At 35.8% G+C, this 18,704-nt stretch overlaps 1 protein-coding gene across 18 annotated transcripts in view; it reads right to left on the bottom strand.

The window, feature by feature from the left end:
- MEF2C (myocyte enhancer factor 2C) overlaps nucleotides 1-18,704 on the bottom strand; it is a 140,669-nt gene that overhangs the window by 100,200 nt on the left and 21,765 nt on the right. Inside the window, exon 1 of one of the 18 annotated variants that reach the window (XM_054186961.1) lies at nucleotides 8,089-8,173. The exons of the other annotated variants lie outside the window; for them this stretch is intronic. The gene's annotated coding sequence lies outside the window, so the exon portion shown is untranslated. Of the gene's footprint in view, nucleotides 1-8,088; nucleotides 8,174-18,704 lie in introns of those variants that run through there. 18 annotated transcript variants of the gene reach the window in all.

Raw genomic sequence — 18,704 nt, 5'->3', positions numbered from 1 at the left:
TATCATTTGAAAATGGTAGAAGGAGTTTTCTTCTACACATGCATAGCTTCATACTGAAATGGGGCAAAATTCTATGGGTATTAAATTTGTTTCCCTGTTCTCCTGGAATAATGCATGGAATAACAGCTTTTAGCCTCATTGATTTGAATGTGACCATAAAAAGAAAAAAAACCTAAACCACAGAAGAATTATTTGTTCCTTCTTATTATGTGTCACATTAAGGAACCCTACACGAGGGAACATATTGACACAGGAATGGACAGAAAACATCAGAAACTAAGCCTAGATAAGGGAAAATGATGGCTGTTGGCAACTCTGAACACTTCCCTAAATTCTGGACAGGCAATGCTTTAGCCTAAAGTCAAGCTTTAGAAAGCAGTATCTGCAATGTATCAAACAATTCTGAACAAATCTGACAAGATGTCAGACGCTTACTTTGTGTTTAAACGTCTGTTACAGAAACAGATGACACCACCAGCTTTGCACGTGGTCAAATTCTGCCTGGAACTGGACTAAAAGGGTAGAAGGACCTCAAAAATGCCATAGGTTAGAATTGTAACTCATCAGTTCTGGGACAGACACATCAGTCACAAATAGTAGCTTTCCATGGGTAGAGACGCTGACATCAGTTGAGACTAATCTGAGGAAAAATTAGAGAATATGCACCAATTTAGTTTCTACTGAATCATATTAAAAAAAGAAAAACCTTCAAATTCTAAAGCAGACTGTATTTTAGTGTGTTACTCTTCCTTGGCCGACTGAATTCAACTGCGTTTCAAACACATTTAAAAAAACAAAAGTAGTTAAACAAGATAAAGGTAGTGCTGCAGCACAAGCCTGAATTTCTTAGCGTTCCGTGTACAACAGTTCCAAGGGCAAATCTTCTTTCCAAGGCTGAGTCTCACTCCACTTTGCCAAAGGCCAGCACTGACTTGCAGTAGATTGTTTAATGTTTGCTATCAGCAATAAGATACTTCCTAAGCCTGAAATTATAGCCTAAAATTAAACAAATTAATCTTACATTTTCTCAGGTACAGACTGAAAGATTCAGTCAAATAAAATCATTTATCATTAAATTTAGGAAGGACATTTCAGATTCCAGTTTGCTGTTACATCTGCATGGAAGAATATGTGATATATTTGCTTATATTTCTATGGGGTTCCCTGCTTCTCTCCCTCCCCAACCACCCCACCACACACACACAATTTTAACCATATTTCAACTGAAATGCATGGAGTTTTCTACTCAACAGGGTATTAAAACCTAAAATTAGGTGTAAACAGGGTATAATATGGGCCTAGTCTCACTGAAAGAAAAGCACCTTGTGAAAAATATGATACAATATACTCAGTACATTAAGATCACTAGCAAGTAATTACATATATTTTAATCAATATCTATTGTGAGATTGATTTTTTAATAAGCATTATAAACTTGAATCCTTTGTGAACTACAGAATGAACATTAACATAAACTGTCACATTGTACTTGACTAACTGCGTGACTTTTTATGTTTCACTGCAGAAAATTGGCCCACTGTTGTGTCTGTGGGGTTTGTATCTGCGTAGAAGGATTACATGTCATGCACATTATGAAACCAAAAAAGTGTGAAGGGTAAATATGTGCATTGCGTGGAAATGGTGGCTCATCTCAGCAATGCTGTGCACCTGTTGTGGTGTGCTGTGACTCCTCTTAATTCTTCCCTGTTCAGGGAATAATGATAACGATAAGTAATTTAATTCTACATTCTTCTTCTCTTCTGCCAGCTAGATAATAATGAAAAAATTCCAAGTTTGCATTTTAAGAATGACTGTATTCCCTATAACTGAAAATCTGTTAATTCTGTAGTAAAACATTTTGCCCTTGCTGTCTTCAGTAAATCTAAAATGTTTTTTAAAGATTTGCTGCCCTTCAGAAAATAGATTCTATGACTTCAGTCCATTTTTAATCTCTTGCTGCTTACCGATGATTCAATCTGAGATTATGAAGCAGGTTCCCTTGATTGCATTATAGCCTGAAGTGTCTGTTCTGACTTTTTGCATCCATACACATGTATTTTATTTCCCTTTTGCCGTCCATAAAAGATAAATGCATTAGTTACGTAAAATGGAAAAGAAAAGAAAACCACTTTGAAAATGTGTAATAATGTTCCAACTTTCACACATACATACATAAGGAAAACTGCAGTGTAAATGAACATTTTATGCAATATCCTGAAGAGATGAAGCTTCTATTAGAACCAAACACACAGAAATTTAAGTAACAGAAGAGCTCCAATTTGTTCAGTCATCTGACTTATCTAGTGTCCTCCATCTTAGTACCTCAACTCATGATAATGCCCATGGCATCACTCTCTTGAGTTCGTCTCCTTTGATGATGGGGAAGAGTTTGTCTCCTTTGATGATGGGGAAGAGTTCATCATTTTAGTTCTTCTTATGCCAATAGACCAAAAATATGTCCCTGCTGCCACATTGTTCATTCTCATGTAATATTCTAGCTTTCGGTCACTAAACAACACCATCTGAACTTGTCAAAATTAATGACAGAAGACGACTCCAGACTTATGCGCTCCATCAAGTCCCAGGGTACTACAAAAGCACTGAGATGAAATGAGAAACAGGGAATTGAAATTTCTGGGCAGCAGCTTGTTTAAATATTTTTGTTCAAGATAAGAAGGAAAAATAAAATATGCATTCCTTTGTTAATGGGAAAGCTTTTTTGTGTCTAATATATTAGAGAAATTTTTTCAAGAACAGTTCATCCTCACAGAAAAATTACCTGTGCAACGCTGCCAAGGTCACGGTCCACCTGGGTTACCAGCCGTGGACTGTTAAGTGCCAGAAACGCAAACTAAGCTGCCTTGATTCTCCTTTCTGCACTTCATAACAGTTAGTTTTTAATTGCATGCTGAGAAACAGGTAAGTGAGTAACAGCTTCCCTCAATTTAGAGATGAATGTTGCATTCTGACACACTTCTTTTTCAGTTGTATAAATTCAGACATATGTAGGGCATAAATCCCTAAAGAACAGTGTCCTAAGTATCCAATAAAAAAAAAGGAAAAATCGTATAAAATATTTTCATTCTTTAGGGATAATTTTGAGTCAGCTCACTGTATTTTTCTAGTACGTAGTTGCAACCAGCATTGAAGCACTACTATTTAATGTAGCAATTTTATGCTTTTGATTTACAACAGTGTTTTGGAAAAACAGTCTGAAACAGAAGAACGTATTATTTAGCAATGATCTGTAAAATGTTGCATATCTGTACCTGGAACTGATCAATATTCTTACTGTGAGCATCAGGTATAGCATGACTAAGAGCGAGTAGTATGTTCGTATCGGTTATTCAATCCCTGAACTGTAACAGAGCTATTTTTGTACTTTGAATAAAAATAGATTAACACATCTCCTTTACCGTTTTGTATCTAGGGAGAATAAATCATAAAGCAAAAGAATGCATGGTATTCCACGATGCCACAATAAAATTTGCTCATAGGAACCAGTGCTATTAAAAACACCACATTCTGCTGGGATTGTGGTTCAAGGCCTAATGATTAAGAGTAAGTTACCCTGAAGACTATCCAGTAATGACGATTTGTAAATTCCCAGCTTAATAATATGCAATACTTTTGGACTGATTCAAGAATTATTTGGGCTAAAAAGTTCCTTGGTATTCTCACTGACTGTAATCCATCAGAAGACTACTGAAAATAACAAGATAAAAAACCATGGTAAAAAATCATCTATTTAGCTGACCTAGCAGAAAACGGAGTTTGCACTGAAGTTAAATTTAGAAAGATCTAAATATAACGAAGTTGGCTTCAGGTATGCATGTCAACTTCCTCCATTTCCTTCTTTTTTCTGGAAATAACTAATTTGTAAAATTGATTTAAGAAAAAACTCCCACCACCAACTTTCCCCCCCGTGCCCTTAAGACTAGCTTTCACTTTGTAATAATATATGCAGTCTAGAAAATCTTCTGAATTCTGATAATTTTAATCAGACTATTTAAGTAATTTGTATCCATGGACTACTTTAAAATTCAAAGGATTTAAAATAATTTAAAAGCACACCACCACACCAACCAGTCAAGTGAAGGCTTAATGGGGCAGCATTTTACTTGACGAAAATAATTGTGACATGGGTACAACATCCAAAAATAGTAAACTCAAAGAAATGTGTAAGTCTTTGCAGTACTATGGCTTGTAGCCCCAAACCCACAAGCATGAATGTATATGCCTAATTTGAAACACTTGACTAGTTCACTGAAGGCTGCAGAAATGTTCATGTACCTAAAATTAAGTACATATGTAACAGTTAATATGAATGAAATCACAGACGTTGTTACTGCATCCCAATCAGTGAAGCAAGCCAATGAGAATATGAAATCAACGAGTACATTAGACATGAAAAAGCAAATCCTTGATGATGTTCGTAAACCTTTGTTGGATACAAGTTGCGTGGATCTACATACGGGCACTGTACTCAGGTGAAAGGTGGCACTATCAATGCATGGAACAGCAACTACAGCAATTTGGCAAAAAGTGTCCCAACTGATTCCACAATTGAATTCGGGTGTGAAAAATGCAATTAATTATTAGATTGAAAATGCAGACATGGCACTGTCAGAAAAAGCCTTATTTATAGCACAAAGTACTTTATGAATGCCCACAAGTGTAGGATCCATCTGAACTCGTTGAAGCCATCAACATTTGGCATCTAGTCTAAGCTTCTTCAAACACAGGCTTACTTTATCATCGATGGAGACAATTAAGCACAATATAAACATAGCTGTAGACATTTCACCGTAATTACAGGGACTATAATAGAAATAGCAAGACGAGCAGAGAGCAAGACAAGCAAACTAAGATGAGGATTGCTTTCCATCTGAGGCTTTGTACAGCTGAAGCCTAGTGACTTAGATTGCACAGTGGGAACAAGGAAGGAATAATCCCTTGTGAGGAAGAGGAATAAAGATTCAAACACTTCTCTTTTTTTAATATATTGAATGTAATAATGGCCCATGTGTCCTATTTAGTAAGCTATTATATTGACATACTGTATATGTTAACACGGAAGAGCTTGTGCTCTTATCATGCAACATGAAACTCATCTTTAAGAAGTGACTATCAATAACTACACCACTAACATGCTTAGGTTACTCTACAAATAAGGAAACAAGAAAATTTGAAAGAACAACTCCGAAAAGAATTATTGAAAGCAACATAATAAATACGGTATTAATAGGAATTGTGCTGAAAAAAAACTAGTGGAGAAAAAATAAGCAGCCAAAAATTTTAATTTAATTTTAACGTTTTCTGATAAGGATATACGGTTCAAGACAGATTTCCTGGGGGAGTTCCTTAACTGAAGGCCTATCACAGCAAAGGACATAACTTGCCAACCTAAGATGTGATGCTCAAATTCCTAAAATGTGCTATGGGGGTGGTGATATCTGTCAAGATGATATTTGTGGAGGAGTTCTTGAAAATAGCCAGGATCTAAACCATTAAGGATTTCAAAACTAAGAGAGCAAACTTTAAAATCAAACAGCTACTTCATAGCAAAGTAAATGAGTTAAGGTACAAGGGGGATGAGCATATTTGCTCAAGACAGGACGGGAGTGTGTCGCTGCATTCTGAACAGGCTGCAAGTGACAGAGCTGAGCTGCTGGAAGCCTTTCTAGGAGAGAATTACAATAATCCGCTCCATCAAGAGGGCATGTGCTGCTGCTATGAGGTCATCACAGGATAAATAAGGGCACTGTCTGCATCAAGCACACCACTAAAAAGACATTTTTCAATCTCATTCACTGCAGAAATCTCCACAGAGGAGAGGGGAATGAACTGGACATCAGAATTTTCACTACAATTTCCCCCTGCACTCAAATCCCCCAAATCAGTCTGTAGTGACATATAAAAAGAGAGAGCAATCTCCTAAAGATAACAAATACTCACTGGTAAGATTTGTGCTTTCCCTGTGGCTGAGGCAGAGGTAGAGGTAGCTGGCAATCCTGCCTGTGTGAAAACCGAGCTACACTTGTGGAATCCCTGGAGTGAGAGGCACACAGCTCCTTATCGCTCAAACTGGGACGAAGTCTTTGATATTTATCATTCCTACAATACCCACCGCAAGCACACACTTCATGACACGATTCTGGTGTCTGCCAAGCTAACCTTGAACTTCAGCACTGCTTTGAAGAACCACAAAATATTTTTATCGTTGATGTGATAGTCTGCACGACAAAATGAGGCTTAGCATTTGGAATATAAAGTACTTGATTTCCCCACGTTTGTGCAAACTATAATTTCCTTGCATTTGTGCATGTTGAATTGGCCAATAAACTGAAAAATGTATTGTAAGTAATTGCACACAAAACCTCCTTGTGTTCTTAAATAATGAAAATATTAAATATGTATACAATTAAAATGTCAGGGGGGTTGGGTTCATCAAATTGAATTAAGGTAATAAAGCATCATTACATAAATTTTCTAATACATTTATATAACAGTTACATCTTGAAAGCATATCAAATTATTCACATTATCTGTGAATTAAAGTATTCAAAATTAAGCACTTATCGTCCCCCAATGAACAATAAATAACTTTCTTAAAAGAGAAAGCTTATGTGATATATACAGATATATACAGTGATATAGGAAACTTCTAGTAGCATCACTATTAAAAGTAACAGCTTGTACCCCTACAGCCTGACCGAGTTTGAAAGAAAGTTCAGAATGGAGTGGGGGAATTAGCTGATGAACTTCTGTCAACTATAGCAGTAGCCTTCATGAATAATTCAATATATGCCCCATCCCCTCTATGTCTCAACAGACTAACAGCTGCAGCTCTCAAATGACAAGTGTTATTTTTTCAGAAGCTTCTGAAAATAGTATACTGATTATAAAATAACATATATAATAAAATAAAGTTTTCCCTCCCCACTTTTCAGTTCTGACTTACAGTAACTAGTAAAGTTTTACAGCAAAAGGAGGAATTTTCAAATGGACTTTTATGAGTTATGCAGCTGGTCTAGAGAAGAAGCTGGGAAAAGAATTCAGGTCCTCTACTAAAGATTTGTTCCTTTACCTTAAAACAACCACACAATTAACTTAGATTACTGTGTCCCCAAAACCTCATTAAGAGTAGCTTCACACATAAAAGCTACAAAATTACACTTTCATAACATGGACCTTTATCTTGGCTTCATGCAAACAGGAAGAAACTTTCTGGTCTGAGGTTTTTGTATCAAACATTTTCTGTAATGTTCTCCACCTGACAGTGAAAATTTGGCACTTCAGGATGTCAGGAAATTGACCGAACATGTTTGGTGAATATTCTGATGTAGAACAGTTTCTCTTGGACTAACAAGACTTCAACAAAAGGTAAGAGAAGCTTAATGAGATAGTAGTACAAGTTTCCGTGATGACAGTGCAACTGCCTGTACCATCAGTCCAGTTTAGGAGGAGAAATGGCTTTCACGGCATATCTTCTCACGCTCCAACAATTCAGAACAGAAACTGTACAAATCTGCTTACACTTTTTTTTTTTTACAAACCGAGGCAGGCAAAGAGACCAAAGCTAGGCAAACTCTAATCACTCAGAAAAAGGCCTTCTAAAGGAAGGGACATCTCAGGTAAGTTTGTTTAAACAATTTGAGTATTTTTCAGTTTTGTGAAGATTTTTCAGTGGCATTATGTAACAGTGGTACTTAGGGAAGGAAAACATTAGCTTAATGTAATGCTGAAATAGCTGCACACATAGATGTTTCCTGATTTACTGAGAAGCTACTGTGTGCAGTCCTTCTGACTGAAAGCTGTAGTGGACAAAATCTTTTTGATGATACAGACTGAAAGATCAGCTTGCTGCTTTGCATTTTTTTAAAAAAAATATAAATATATCATCTTTCTGTCCATGAGACAGCTTCTGTTCATAGGAAGTGTGCTCTATGCACAAGAGAAGAAAAATACTTTGCCTTGCATGCCCTATATGGGTATACACCATAAAAATTAAGCAAATATCGAAGATGTGAAGGTGATGTTGTTGCCAAGAGATAAGCCGAAAGGTTTCTTAAACATCTGCTTTACCTTCTTGTAATGAACTGTTTCTCTTCTCAGCTCCAGAAACGCCCTGGCTCTTCTTGTTCAACAAAAACGGCAAGATCCTTCAGTGCTTGAGTTGCCCAATGGGTCTGGTCCAGAAATGACTTTAATTGGGATGCAAATTATTTAACTGACCATTTGAGTAAGAGTCTTCTTGCACTTAAATTTTTTTCAGAATTGGAGTTCTATCTCTTACCAATACATTGTCATAGAAACATAAAAAAATAGATTTATATGATGAATTGCAATTTATATTGCTAATTCTGAAGAATTATTGAAGAATTACAAAATACTGAAGAGCGAAGTTTCATTTTATCCCACCAAAGGGACGTTTTCTATACACAACCAGAGAGCTATAATGCACATTATATTTTCAGCTGCTTACATTTCATATTTTAACAGTTAAGTTTTCAAACAAACTAAAACAGAATTATAAGTCTTTGGAAACAACAAAGCTATCTGTCTGTTCTTATTTTCACATTTTTTAGCTAACAGAAATAAAAAATTGGAACAGTTATTGAGACAGTGTATTTGAAAGCTTAATGACATTGCCAATTTTAAAAAAATGGTAATATGGTATTAGATAGCTTTGTCAGTTGAGCCGTTTTCAAGATAACTCAGAAATGCTACTACCAAAGGACTGCTTCATCCTCAGCCATCTTAAGACAGTTAACATGGTTAATTTTTCTGAATCCTATGAAAAGCACACTCAAAAATATGATATTTTTCTTCAAAATAATAAATTCATAATTAAAGCACTGTCTGTATTTTTGCCAAGAAAAAATTGTAACAGAAATGGAAAGCCATAATAGAATTGACCAGAGAATCAATTACTGGCATTTTTGTTTGTTGAATATAGTAATTGGATTCAAAATGAATCATTTGTAAGGTATCTCCTGCGCTGTATAAACACCTGCAACCTCTACTTATGAGAGTTATGTAGGTGGAGCATGGCTGTATATCACAGCCAAATCTGTGTGCCGTTTAAGAGTCAGTGGTCAACTCTGACGCCAACCAGACAGTCCCCTTCTCTCTTAGATTGTGGATAATTTCTTGAGTAATGTGTTGGTCCTGCATCCTGGTGCAAACAGATGAAAAAGGATAATTGTATTTTTAAAAAGAAAAAATTCCCCAAACAAACAGCGCTTTCACTAGGGGCAGTACAAGCCCAAGAAATCCAGGCTATCATTACCGGTGAAGAGCCTTGCTCCATGAATAATACATTTTTGGGGCCAGCTCACATCACAAAAATAGGTCGTCTCTGCTCATGAAAGGTCCACATCCAGGCTGATAGAAGGAAAAAATCTGCTTCATACCACTACGGAGGGTGGTTCCGATGTCAGAAGCAGGGCACTGGAAAGTATTTTCAAGTGAAAAAGCCCATGGTGTTCCACCTTGTGAACAGCAAGAAAATGTAATTTTTTAGTATTGATTTTACCTTAATTTTACAGTGTATAATCATACATCAAGCTAATCGCTTTCATGGTATCTTCCAATTCTGTAAGTTACTCTTAGTGTTAGAAAGCATAAAATGCAAGCATATACAGGACTTACTGACCTATTTATATATTTGTGTATCTGAAGATACACAAGTATCTTCATACTATCACTTAACTACCAATATTTATTCCCAAAACATTTATTGGGAGACTGAAAAAAACTAGTCCAGATTCAATAGAGATAAAAGTAAGTGTAATACAAAGCTAAATGCCCTACACTACGTAAACTAAAACCAACAGCGTCTGTGGAGAAGCAGCTCCCAACCTATTGTTTTTCTGCTAATCACTTGATCAGCTTTCCTTATGGATTTTTTTTTTTTTTAGATGGAAATTATCAGCTATATATAAAATGAGAAAAAAAACCTCAGTCTTGACTTTACATCTTCTCACCTGTGATACATCTACAGCTAAGATCAGCACTGGTGTCTGAAACAGACCCTGAAACTGGTAAACTTACAGAATAGAGATGTATGTAAGTCTTCGGCTTTAAAATTTATCATCTGATTTGTCCAATCTGTATGTGTATAAATTTCATATTTTTTACCATATCAGGTTCCAAGTAGGATCATGAAGTACGAGGCAAACAGATTTGAGATTCTTGTGCTTAGCATTTGGATCTAAAAGGAATATATTGCTACGCTGAACTCAGTTCAGTTTATAGGTTGTGGGTTGTTTGTTTTTTTTTTTTTCACAAAGAAAGTGTAATTAATTACCTAAGTTTAAAACAAAGTGCATTTAAAAAAAAAAATCAAGATAAATACAGGTTGACATAACAAGAAGGTGTTACATTCCATAGTCTTTTGTTTAGTCTTTGGCCTCTTTCCTGACAGTTTGTGGAAGTATCAATTCTTGTGACGTATATCAGGATATAAAATCTACCTTTTTATAAATCTATTAATTTACCCCATTCACTTGTCACTGCCTGACTTACTAATAGGTGTGCTGGTGCTATTGTAATCTTGGCCTTAGAAGTGCAATAGCTACATGGCAATAATATTTCTGGAGTTGAACTGAGCTTAGCAATCAAGGCAGAGAGGTAGCAAAAGAAATCATTTGAGGACTCTATTCCCTCTTAGCCTTCTTTTTACATTACATGTGATAAATGATATAACAAAAATATTTGTCTCTTAGAGATACACGTATTACTGATTCCCATCCAAAAATAATCTTAGGACTAATTAAAAAAGTCAGTATTATTTGCAGAAACCCTAGAAAGGTCTAGTAACAAAAATAATATTAAAAATATAGTAACAGAAACTAGGGGTTACAGTCATCTTCTAATCCAACCTCTCTATAAAACCAAGAAAAAGTTATGTTAGGGATGCTGTTGTGGTTTGAGAAAACTCATAACAATTTATTGTCATTTAAACAATTATTCTATCACGCGATGACCCCTCCCCACCCAAAAGGAGAATCAGGGAATGCAAGGAAACACAAGGAGAACCAGTATTAATCCTGATGCTAATATAAGATATACAAGAATTATACTCAGCCAGTTACATCAGTAGGAAGCCGTGCACTCCCAGCAGGGGACAGTAAATGTCAGACACTGCAAGGGCTGCAGCTTCAGGAGGACAGGAAGGGCTCAGGGGTCCGGGACCAGGGCACGGAGTTTCTCTGGACTGCCGCCATCAAGGGAGAGAGAAACTACACAGCAAACTTTCTAATTTATATAGAATATGACGTTCATGGTATGAGATAATCCTGTTGGCCAGCCTCGGTCAAGTGCCCAGGCCTCGCTCCTTCTTATCCGTGCACCTGGCAAGGCTTGAAAACACTGAGACCTTGAATCCCACATAGCCTAGCTGGCTATAAAGTAAATATTTTCACAAATTCAGACACTAGAATCTTCCAAAAGTGGAGTTTTTCCCAGCATTAGAAGACAAATTAGTCCTGTGTCGCTCAACCCAGGACAGATGCTTATATATATCTTTCCCATACCCAAACAAATATAGAAGTACAAACAAAAAAATACTAAAAAATACTATATTTCTAACCCATAATACAGGACTGGAAGTCTAGAACAACAGGAGAAAGACTCATTTTATATAGTAACTGTATATATGTGAATAAAGAGCACCACGTGTTTATGGACTGATTATTTTTATGAGGTCTAACTGTGAAGAGACATTTTGACAGTTTTATTTACAGTATAAGGCATACCCAGAGGCATGCAAGCATAGCTTGAAAACCATATATATTTGTATATAAAGCACACAGCTATATAGATATATGTACATATGTATAAATATATGTACACGATCATAGGAAGTGATTTTGCAGAAAAACCACAAGCCTAGCTAATATGGCAGTCTACCACTGTAGCGTATTTCTAGATAGCCTTTTTAACATATATACCCTATCAATAACATAAAATCTGCAGTTATGTGAGGTGCAAAAATACGAATTCGGAGTTTTAAATATATAAAGGCACCCCCAAATGAAACAGTGTTTAAAAATACATCCTAAAAATACTGATCAAATGTCTTTAGATATATTTAGTTTATGGTTAATGTATATATGGAGCTATTTTAAATGCAGCCAAGTCACTAAGCTCATTAAATTTTTTGATTTGGGGAATTAATGGAGATTTTTTTTTTAGCTATAGATAAAAAAGAATGCAGAGACATCAAGCCCTCTGAACAAAGTATAATTCAAAGATAGACGCTAGATCATTAAAGATGAAAATAACAGGATTACAGGCAACATCATCTTGTAAAACAAATTCTATTCTTTAATAAACATCTAGTGTGCCCATACATATTTAATGTTAACAGTTTTTTAACAGCTTAGGCTGTAACCTTAGTAGCCCAGTCTGGAATTTGCTATTGTCATCCCTGCCCTCATCGGGATAGAGGCAGGAAGCAACAAAGTGGTAACTCAAATTATATTTACCAAATTAGAGCTGTTGATTAATTTTCCTCTGGTAAAGACAAAATGGGAACACCCCATCACCTCATAAACAGTAATATGCTGGTTAGACACCTTCCATAAAGTTAATTAACACACCAACTCTTCCCACTGAACACTGAGAAGAACTGCAAGACATTCTTACTAGTAAAACTACCCACCTTTTCTTCCCTGTTACCTTCTTTGTTTGCCCTGTTTGTTCATACCGTTAATGCCTTGAGGCTGTCCATTAATGTGTATTTGCACAGCATCATGCCCTATAGACCCTAATCTCTATTAGGACCTGTAGCTGTTACCACAACACAAGTGGCAACGTTAACCGTGTTTAAAGGTTTCTTTCTGTAGACAACAAGTCCAAAATAGTCAAATTTAATTTTGCTACTTGTTTCTACTCAGCCTCTTACTGGACAAGTAATTTGCACTAGAAGGAACAGATACCCCCCTTATACAATATCCTTCATATGCATGCAGGATGCTTAAGACTTCTGGATGATCAGCAATATTTATAATTTGAAATATAAATTTTTAATGAAATACCATAATATTTTCTAAATAAGAGTTAAGAATATTACATTTATTCCAGAATGGCCAGGATAATGGTCACCACTTGAACCTGAGGTCTCTTGATGTATTGTGATGATTTCCTGCATACATTATTGGCAAATCTATATTTTACAAACTAGGAATTAAAAAGAAAGCTAAGATGTTAAATAAATACCCTGTTTAACCTGGTGCAGAGTAGCCTAGATAAAACCCTAAGACTGAACAATACATAAAAAAAAATAAAGCGAACTAATTTATTCTCAGTTACTTTTTAGAAAAGAGAATCCTGTATAAGTGACTACAGCAGCATGTTCTGTCACATTCTTTCCATAAACTGAGCCCTGTCAGTGACAGCAAAACAGATTGTGTGCATCTGCTGGGAATGAGCCAGATGACAGTGGAAGAAACACACATGGATACCTTGGCACAACAACTAAAGAAGTAGAAGAAAAATGGACAGAAAGAAGCAGAAAGTTCTAAACTTTAATTAAAATGGCTCTCTAACAAAAGCGAAGTTATCTAAGAGCCTGTTGCAGACTGTATGCTTTGCTTTAGGCTGTAACTTTCCAAAAGCAACTACATATTTATACTCTACATTGTCTTGTTTACTCCCTATGGTACTCATATGGCCACCATTCCCACAGTGTCTGGGTCCCACAGAATTTGCCTCAGGGAAATACCATCCTCGTTCTACAGACAGGGAATTGATGCTCCGACAAAGTGAAATCCTCACAGTTATCTAAAATAGGTTCTGGAAGAAAGAGTTAAAACCACACTGTCCAAATCCAGGCTGCATCCTAAATGCTAGAATATCCTTCCTGTGCTTAGCTCTACTTTCAGACAAAAATACTGTTATACCTAAAATGGACATTAAACAAATAATCTGCTAGTAGTCTAGCATTACAGGACTAGTGAGCCCGACAAGTTAAATTAGCACAAACGGTGACTGTGTCAGCTTTGCTATTGCTGCTTGTACCCTCTCAAGTTTTACTGTTGAATACACGGATTGAGAGCCCAAGAGGTTCAATGAGTTACAGTCTTCAGTACAGAACTGCTACCACAAATAGTAGTAGCTGTGTATTCTCATATAAAAGGAGAACCTGATCCTCAGTAATAGTTAAAAAGCACTCACAGCTATTGACTCATCATAGCAGCATAACTACACGCTTATGGTCAGGAATGAATTCAGGAACTCTGCTGCTCTAAAATAAATCTTTTATTTCAGGTGTAAAGTAACTTACATTGTTTCCCTTTTGGTTAATCACTTGAAGATAGATCAAGTAGACATTGAAGCGCATTTTTTTTTGTTTAAAGAACACGGTATTCTGATTACAAGGACATAAAAGCTCTTCTGAATTTTGCACTGATGTTTTACACACTGTTTTGTCTTACATACTAGGAAGAAGATGTGACTGCCAGCTGAGTAAAGATTAGTACAGCACCTAATGGTCCGAGCAGCTCAAGTCACATATTTAGAGCATCTGGAAGCCTCACGAGGCCTCAGCGGTCTCAGCCTGTTATGTATTCCATATGCAGGGACTATCTAGTATTCTGATGGTACTTCAGAATCACATTAGTAAAAATGGAATGATTCAGTATTTATAAACCTCATATACATCATTACATAGTACAATTAACATCCAGAAGACAGAAGCTGACATACACTCGCCTAGTCAGAGAAAGCTCTAAAACAGTGTAAAATGCACCTTCATGTCCCATCTCATTTTAGGATGTGTGAATGGCAGCCACACATGTACAGACTTTTAAACCCCAAGACAGAATCTGAAAACTGCTTAAGTCTGCTTATAATGTTCTTGATCAAAGAAGTGGTAGATCTCTACATATTCTTCGCAGTGTGGTCCAGAAGAGAAGATAAGGAGGTCTTCTTTTGAAATGTTCTATTCAAATGGTACCTTTGTTATAATGAGTCTGGAAAAAGAGTCAGAGTGGAACTGAGAAAAAGAGGTGGATATTAATTAACAGCATGAATGATAGTTCTGTATATAAAGCAGTTTTTAGTAGGTCATCAAGTCAGTGGAGTTATGCTGGAATACATGAGCGAAGGACGTAGTTTCATATATTCAATTACATCTGAAATACTGTTAAACAAACATATTATTATTTGTGGATGTAAGTTCTCTTTGTATTTGTGAAATAGGAATTTCCCAATTACAGTCGAAAGAAAAGAAAAAAGCAGCATATTTTCACAACTCATAAGCTGTTTCAAGCTCTTGGGTAAATACTAGTCAAGCTGAATATCAGCACAACTTTTTAACCAGAGTTGTTATTCTTCTTCATTAATTCAAGCATAATAATGTGGTCAGGAAGTCAGGTTTGGATTCACACCCACATATTCAACACGCACATTAACTGTACAAGAAACTGGCTGAAGAGGCCTGCGTGCTAGGCCACAAGGTCTTTCCTAAAGGACCACCCAAGCTCTGCTGAAGATGACTGAGAACATATACATAATGGCTGGTTTTGAACTATTTGTTCTCATAAAGGCTTATTAAACAGTCTTAGGTAGCCTGAGCAATTTATCGCACCCTGAAGCTGTACTTCCTGTCTCAACCAACCTATAATCAATCCATTACTCATTTACAGCGTGCCTCGTTGTCCTCATATTCAAACACCTCTTCATGTTTCTAACTCCTATCCTAGATTTCAGAGCTTTGCTAGGCATGGTATGTCTCAGTTCAAGAAACAAACTAAAATGAAAGAATGAGGCCACTAAAAATTACAAGAAACCGACACAGAGGTATTTATAAAAGATCTAGTTTCACATATTTAGATGAATATACTTGTAAACTTAAAGATAAAACAAAAGGCACTTTCTTCTTATACACTGTATTTTATAAAGTAAAAGCAAACTTTTCAGACAATGAATAGGAAAGATGGCATAGAACTCGTTGTTTAAAGTAGTTTTAAGCTATACTAGAGACGAGAAACACAGAAAGGCTTGTATTTTTGAGTAAGAGAGATAAAAGAGCACAAGAAACCAACTCAATAGCTAAGGAACTATGGCATTCCAGTGAAACATGACTCAATTACAGCCCTTCATTTGATGAATATTTAATTATCTATACAAAAATGGGATGGCCTCACATTTGGAAACTGAGAGTAGCTTTCTCCCAGAATATTCTATAGCCAACTGATTAAGAACCTTTCCAGAAAGAGCGAATTGTCTTTTCTGTGAACTGCTCTAAATTAAGGGTAGGAATTATTTCAAATCAGTGTTCTCAAATCCTGAATTTCTGCTATAAAACTTAAACCAGTGCTTATAAAGAATTTATAGACTTAATTTGGGGATGTGCATTCCAGTAGACAACAGGACACAGCAAAGTAAAACCTAAATTCCCCTTTTTCGTGTTGCCCCAAGTCCTTTCTAATTATGTGGATACATTCTGGCATGCTGAATAGATTTTAGCTTTTACAGCATCTCAGTGAAGTTACCAATTTATATCTGTGTTTTGCCCTTGGAGAACTTAAACATAACAGACGTGCACAGAGAGAGTTTGCAGCGGCATTTAAAATTACATTCAGGGGTTCTGAATCCCTTTCTTCTATTGTATGCATCGGACTGTTCTGCACTTTATTTGCAGACTTTTTTATCAGGCATCTTTTGCCTCAAATAAAGGTGTGTATTTTTTTAGGGATGATGATCAGTGAATTGTATGTTAAAGATACACAATGTATTTTTAAAATTCCCCCTTTAAGTTTTGGAATTCATGTTGAAGGATTCCACTCCCTGGTCTTCAAAGTCATCACCAATGGATTGCATGCGGTGCTGGGGACTATTATATTCAAGAAACTTTTTTAAAATTTGGAGGACACTTCGGAACTGAATGTGTTGTATGTTCACTTTTTCAGTAGAAAATCTATATTTTAATCTTCAAAGCATGCTCTGTGAACATACACGATAGTGGGTATTTATTTAACTGTTCTGAATTTAAGATTAGCATTTACATCAACATATGAAAATAGAACACTGATGGTTCTTTTTTACGCAAGTATCAGCAGGAGAATCTCACAAAACTATATGTCTGTAGATTCCTTGTGATTTTAAAGAGGCCTTTTTGACATAAATATGTTGTATTTTGAACTTATATCTATCGAACATGGAAGCTGCATTTTCAGGATGATGTTTAAATCACAGAACAATCTTCTGATCCATTAGTGGAACAGCTTCCTCTTTCCAATCACATCTGGAAAACAGTAGACCGAAAGGAGAGAACAAATACATTCTTCCTGACCATCCTTAAAATTACTTTTTACCAGAAATCTGTAGAAGTGCTATTCCATGTCCTGTTTGGGGTAGTCAAAGTAGTGATGGTCTCACGACAGGTTTGCCTTTAATCTTATACAGAAAAATGTGGTAGAACATAGTGCTACTGCTTTACAGACGACATTTAGCGACTTGTAACAGAAGGCAGCACCAGAAAATCACCACTTGTCCAGATAAATGACAAGTACGGCTCTTCAAAACAGACCAGAATATCTTTCTTTGGTTTCACGCCTCTCTCCTGCATCAGATATTGTTTCATATTGTTATTAAGTGACAAAAAAAAAGAAAAAAAATAAGTTCAATAAAGAACACACTCTGCCTTCATTGAGAAATCATGGTGCTCTCAATTACATATTTTTCTACAGGATTAGAAGTAGGGGAAAAAAAAACATTCCTTATAGCATCAAAATGCCATGCAAAAATACCACTTCTTCTATTGCTTTCTTTGCATTATGCCTATCACCGCCGCATCTTATCCCTAATACAATTTTTTAAAAACATGGAATTCCAGAAAAGATAGCACTCAGTTAGGTTGCCTTAAAGATGACAATTCTGCTGATCACCACAGAACGTAATACTGAGCTCGTAAGAACAACTACTGGAAGCATAACTGAACTAAATGTAATGTTCTGGATGGGGATTTCAGTACTGGAACTTGTACTTAAGATAGATTCTCATTTTGCTTTGTCAATATAAAGTTTTGGAAAAAACACATAAATATTAGTCTAATTTTCAACTTGTATGACAAGAATATTATAGGAAATGTAGAAGAATATTGTTCTGTTTCTGTCCTATGCATAAGCTTTTCTATTGCTGCACCACCAATAAAACAAAAATGCCAAATCCTATTGTTATCCCAGTGAAGATATGCAGATTTCTACCTATCAAGGATATAGGTACGCATTATCCTTTTTTGTACGAGTAATTAAGGGCAGTTCTGCTTTAATTAGGTAGCTTGTCAATCATTCCATCATACTTCTTTTTAAGAAAAAACCTGGAATATTATTTTCCAATTAATATACATTTTAGTATGTAATTTTAAATTACTTCCAATTGCTAACAGCACATCACATAAATAAGAGTCCTAGTAATCCAACAAGCCTAGGTTACATTTTTTTCAATGTGTGCTCCCAAGAACGTTCATGAAATTCTGCTTCATCCTATTTATTTTAAAATGAGCCTACCAGTCCATAGGCTTTTACTAACATTTCTGGTCATATTTCTGATCTCTAAAATTTATGTATGTGTGTTTTGGATAAAGCTGTACATTTTGTATGCCACTATAAGGATGCATTCCCTGGCTCAATATTCTGACATTAAAAATGTGTCAAGTAGAAGTTTGGTAAGTGTGCAGTTTCACACTT

Source organism: Rissa tridactyla, chromosome Z (genome assembly GCF_028500815.1).
Source record: "Rissa tridactyla isolate bRisTri1 chromosome Z, bRisTri1.patW.cur.20221130, whole genome shotgun sequence".
NCBI classification, from domain to species: Eukaryota; Metazoa; Chordata; class Aves; order Charadriiformes; family Laridae; genus Rissa; species Rissa tridactyla.
This window is presented reverse-complemented; position numbering and strand designations above follow the sequence as displayed.